Source organism: Monopterus albus, unplaced genomic scaffold, assembly GCF_001952655.1.
Source record: "Monopterus albus unplaced genomic scaffold, M_albus_1.0 scaffold72.1, whole genome shotgun sequence".
Classification (NCBI taxonomy): domain Eukaryota; kingdom Metazoa; phylum Chordata; class Actinopteri; order Synbranchiformes; family Synbranchidae; genus Monopterus; species Monopterus albus.
Window position 1 is genome coordinate 1,617,230 of NW_018127952.1, and position 6,419 is coordinate 1,623,648.

The following is a 6,419-nucleotide window of genomic DNA, read 5'->3' on the forward strand; positions in this document are numbered from 1 at the left end:
CCATCAACAGGTTCTGCTTTATTGGAAATTAATTTTCAAGCACAATTTCTCCCCACATAATACGCCAATCTGGAACAATCGATACATATTGATAAAGAGAAAGTCCTTTTACTGGAAGGAGTGGGCGGACCAAGGAATTTGGTCAATTCGACATCTAATAGACGACAGAGGCAATATTCTGGACCTAATAGCATTCAACAACAAGTATAAAACTGTACTCAGGATAAATATAATAAGGTGATAAAAGCCATACCACGAGCTATTCTCATAAATATTAAAGGTTCACTATATTATCAAAGGATGATACATCGCTTACACCCTTTATTAGTACAAGACTGTACTTTTCTATCTGACAAATGCAGTAAAAACCAATTTTTAAGATCCACACTTACTAAAGCATGTTTTCCTTCATCTCTGAAAAGAAGGTATTTGCTAGAAAGATATCTGAATGCTTCCTCTGATGCAAAGAAAATAAGATGTAATTTCTTGAAGTTCCCAATTTCACCTAAAGCTAAAGAGGTGCATTTTAAAACAATGAATGAAATCTATCCATGTAAAGAATTGTTGTACCTTAAATTTGGGCTTGACACAAATGTATGTACATTTTGTGAAAATGACATGGAATCACAGGAACATCTTTTCTTCAGCTGTAGTGTGTCTTCTTCATTTTGGAAAGCATTTTGTCAGTGGTGTTTAAAGGATAATCCGTCTCTATCTCAATTAAACTATGAAAATATTCAATTTGGTATAATTTTAAAGGACTCAAGAATGGAATTTATGTTAAACAATTTGATAATTATGGCAAAATATTATATACATAAATGCAAATTTAGGAATTTGACCCCACATCTCTCAGTTTTTATGAAAGAGCTTTTTATTCTGTGTGATTCATTGAAGTATATAAACACTAAACTGTCACAGGAATTATATCAAATGTTAATTAATCTTCTTTCCACAACCCCAGAAAATGTAAATGAATGTGTTGAATAGTTTTTTTTGTTTGTTTGTTTGTTTTTTTGTGTTTTTTTGTTTGTTTTGTGGTGTCGTTTGGCTTCCCTGTTTGTTTGGCTTTCCTGTTCTATTGGGATAATGTTAGTTAATTTTGAACTTGCTCAGTCTTTGTACGGTGCAATATTTGTATTAGACTTTGTAATTGCTTGTCTGTTTGGTTTGACTTAATAAAATAAATTAAAAAAAAGAGAATACACTTGGATATTTTAGCGTAGAGTGACAGAGTGGAGCCTGTGTTAAATTATTGGGCTAACCTATAAGTAATGATGGGCAGTCAAGGCTTTGTTGAAGCTTCGACACAGTGTTCACAAAAATTGTTCATTACTCGAGGTTTCAATGACACAGTGCTCGAGTAGGACATCTAGTAGTCCAGAATATGAAGTGCAATTAAGACATGTCTGGTTCATGGATTGTTTGGGATTTGATTCACCATGTACATTCCTGTTCGACTACACTACATGGTTGTATGGTTTCAACCTGACACAATAAAATATAAAATAAACATGGACTCATGTTGAAGACCATGCTTCTTATTTGGCACATCTGAGTGTAACCCTATATCAAGGTCAAAGGTCAAAGTGTTTATTTGTCATATGCACAATTAGGAAACGTGTTTCCCTGTACAATGAAATTCTTACTTTGCCGTCCACATGAATGCCACAAAATACAAATGAAATATAAAGTAGATAAATAAGTAACACAAAATCTAAGGCACTTTAAGCAGCAAATGCAGAGATATAATAAAAAAAAGAATATAACAGAATGTATGCTGCATGGGAGCAGCAACAAATGCAGCAGTCAACAGTCAATGTGCAGTTATGCATGTGCAAACTGAGAATGTAAACAGTACAGGTCGACAGTACATGATGTATTTCCTGATAACAAACTCCTCAGCTGTTTAGGAGTCTGATGGCAGAGGGAAAGAAAGAGTTTTTCAGTCTAGAGGCATTTCACAACTATGTGTATACAACACTATATAAAAGTTATTGAATATTCTTCCCAATAAAAATTCCCCAAAATTATGCAAAGCAGAGAAGCAGAAATGTTACGTCTTCATTGCTTTGCCTGTGATACTCTAGCTGAAATCCCCCCAGACATTTAATCAATCACCATGACTGCTTTGTGCATACACACCCCTCCCCCATCACGTACTACCTGTCTCAGTACAACCTTCTGAGGGGTGCGAAAACACAGCTCCTGGAACGCACCTCCAAAGTGGGTGCATAGCAGTGGAAACAAACACAGAACCTATGACAAGCATTACATGACTTGCCAGGTTCAACTATAGTGTCCTATAATGGAAAAACCCCATTTCTTGTCCAGTGAGTGTGTATATGTAGGTAAAGCCTGGAGGATGGCTCATTTTGATGAAAACTGGGTTTTAGCTACATTACTACAGTTGGAAATCTACATACTGTAGATGCTGTGCACTCTGCACTGCTGTTATTGTATTTCTGGTTAGATGCTAAACTGCATTTCGTTGCCTTGTACTTGTACATGGGTAATGACAAAGTTTAATTTAATCTAATCTAATCTAGTCTAATCTAATCTAAAAGAGGCAACATTTGTGTTTTAACAATATTTTGCAGTGATTTACAGGAACCTAGAGTAGAATCTGTGAGTATCATTGCAATTTTCTGTAATCCAGCTTCCCAGGCTAATGCAGTAGGCTACATTCATGTAATTTAGCTAGGTTAGCAAATTATTTAGCTGTAAAATAGGCTACATTAGATACATATCTTCGCTCTGTTTGTTGTTGTTATTAAGCTATTAATCCCCTCAGGGTATAACTATCATTGCAACGGTACACAGAAATATCCAGTCAGTTGTTTGATTAGCTTGATGATCAATAACACAAATGTTTTCCAAACACTGGTTGTTGATTAGCAGATCATTCCTGTTGCCAATTTATGTTGCTGTTTGAGATAAGCCACCTGTTTTTTTCCAGCACACTGTAGAACCCTCATTGCTATTTTTACATTCATTATGAAATGTTGCCTTTTTACATTAATTTGGCCTAAAGTGCTCCACAAAGTGTTGATATGGTAAGGAAAACCTTGGTAATGATGTTAACAAATAAAACAGACAATGCCCAGGTACTTTCCTGGCAGCTCTGGTCTTAAAATAAAATCCTGAATTCGCTTTGTCCAAGACAGAGACAAGACCGAGTAAAAATGTGGTCAATTCCAAGATTAGGCAGAGACCTGCAAATGACCAAGACACATCTGGAGTACTGCAACACTAATAATTATAATCCCTATCTGAAAGGATATATTAGAACAACATAGCTTTTTTGTCCATCAAACAGTCTTAATACAGTTGGATCTAGGTGAAAGCTATTATCCAATAATAATTTCAGCTATTAAGTCAGTTTATTTCATACTCATTTGATTCTATGCAAATACAGTAATTACTAGTCAAATCCATTAATTTTATTATTCATATATCACAAACCTTCAACAGCTAGCAATAATTCTGGGCCTTTGGTCTGTCATTTCTGACTGTGCTGTGACACATTGATATTTCCATCAATTTGATATTCAGTTGTTATTTTGTGCCCTGCTGGGTGGGCAGTGGACAAGGGGTGGGAGGTAGTCAGCGAAATGAAATACAAAGAGCTATATGTAAATGAGGCATCACAAGGTACAATCTTGGTATTTATTTGTGAATTAAGTAATGGTGACAAGAGCCCCCAAAGACCACATCTATTCTCAGGACATCACCAACCATTTCAGAATATGTTGGTGCCACTAGCCTGCAGACTTTACACACTACAAAGCGGAGCCAAATAAAATACACAAAGAGAGATTATAAAAGTAATATGAATAAAGTGTAAAGGAATAACTCCTCTGTTTGAGCAGACAGTGTTTGCAGGACACAGGTAGAAATGCACGAATGCTCACTAGCCCCACTATACAAGCAGAAGATATAAACAGAAACAGTGCAATCTAAAACTAATTTCACACAGTGAGCACACAGGTACGTGGCTATGGCACTGTTAAGACTGAACATGAAGTTCAAGATTTTCTGAATTTTGTATCTAATGCTTCTTCCACTTGGCATCATAATGGAATCTTTTGTTGTTTTGCAGATTATAACCAGTTACAACGTATAAACTTGTTGACCCTTAAAGTTAATGTAACTATTCTTGCCTTTCTGTAGAATTATCTGGCTGACATCAAGAAATTTTATAAGTGTTAAAACAAACAGGCTACTATTATACAGTATGTAACTGCAATTTGAGGTTTAAGGGCTGAGTACTAAAGATTGTTTGCTCCTTTTTTAACAAGTGATAATTATGTCAGATAAATTTCTTTATTTTTGCCAAATTTTGGTGAAGTTATTAATGCTTTGATTTCTTTATACAATCATAACTGTAATTCCATTTTTTACTGCCTTAGCCATAAAGTTTCCTGTCAGCTCATTCAAAAGGCAGCAAGAGGACTCTTAACAACTCTCAAAAACAGAAGAATAGATCATATACAATATTTACACTCCCATGTTCTAGCCATAATTTCTGGTGTCAACTCTGTTTGCTAGAACCTATAGTGGATATTTACTAAGGTTTTACAGTTTATTTTTGGCTAAACAGTTATATTGTGTGTGTGTGTGTTCATATTTACTAAGGAGAGGCAGTGGGGTTTTGCACCAGGGAAAAAGAAGAAAGCAGGAATTTGCGTGTTGGGTTATATATTTTAAGGCATTCCCATTTAGGGAGACAAATATAAGAGAGAAGAGAATGAAAATTTATACAAATACTCTCAGCACCTGATTTACCACTGCTGGCTGAAATTTAACATCATGTTAGTCATTGGGGACCCCGCTGTTGTTAAAAACACAATGGAGGAGGAATAGGGCATTTGTAAATCGCATTACTCGCCAGAGGAGAATGTGAGGGACTTTTACAGGGTTTCAGGTCAAACCATGCTTCAGTTACTGAATGAAATAAAAGATGACTGGACTGGCAAATTACATGATCACAATTCTGAAATATATATGTTGATTTCTTCAACCATATTAAAGTTGTTTTCGCTCTAACAGTGTATTCAAATGAACACAGCTGAAGTTGTGCTCATTTACAATGATGCAATATATCTATATATTTATCCATATATAATAATATCTATATATAGAGATAGATATATATATATAACATTATTTAGGACTATCTATGTAACTATATACTGTATATCTAGTGTTATTTAACTATGTAACTGTTTTATCTATTTCGCTGTGTAACTTACTATCTATCTATTGATCTATTTCTTTATCTACACTGATTCTCCACTAAATACACAATCTACTACATTAACTCTCAAAGCAACTAACGCAACTATAGCAACAAACCAACCTGCTCTGCAAAGACTGATTCAAATGAACGCCACTAAATAGGGATATCCTATCTCTGAACACACTTGATTCCCATGACAAACCGAACCAATCAGCTGATTCGCATGACGTCCGACGCACCCAACTGGTATAGAAAAAGGTACAGTGCCTTGCGAAAGTATTCGGCCCCCTTGAACTTTGTGACCTTTTGTTACATTTCAGGCTTCAAACATAAAGATATAAAACTGTAATTTTTTGTGAAGAATCAACAACAAGTGGGACACAATCATGAAGTGGAATGAAATTTATTGGATATTTCAAACTTTTTTAACAAATAAAAAACTGAAAAATTGGGCGTGCAAAATTATTCAGCCCCTTTACTTTCAGTGCAGCAAACTCTCTCCAGAAGTTCAGTGAGGATCTCTGAATGATCCAATGTTGACCTAAATGACTAATGATGATAAATAGAATCCACCTGTGTGTAATCAAGTCTCCGTATAAATGCACCTGCACTGTGATAGTCTCAGAGGTCCGTTTAAAGTGCAGAGAGCATCATGAAGAACAAGGAACACATCAGGCAGGTCCGAGATACTGTTGTGGAGAAGTTTAAAGCCGGATTTGGATACAAAAAGATTTCCCAAGCTTTAAACATCTCAAGGAGCACTGTGCAAGTGATAATATTGAAATGGAAGGAGTATCAGACCACTGCAAATCTACCAAGACCTGGCTGTCCCTCTAAACTTTCAGCTCATACAAGGAGAAGACTGATCAGAGATGCAGCCAAGAGGCCCATGATCACTCTGGATGAACTGCAGAGATCTACAGCTGAGGTGGGAGACTCTGTCCATAGGACAACAATCAGTCGTATACTGCACAAATCTGGCCTTTATGGAAGAGTGGCAAGAAGAAAGCCATTTCTTAAAGATATCCATAAAAAGTGTCGTTTAAAGTTTGCCACAAGCCACCTGGGAGACACACCAAACATGTGGAAGAAGGTGCTCTGGTCAGATGAAACCAAAATCGAACTTTTTGGCAACAATGCAAAACGTTATGTTTGGCGTAAAAGCAACACAGCTCAT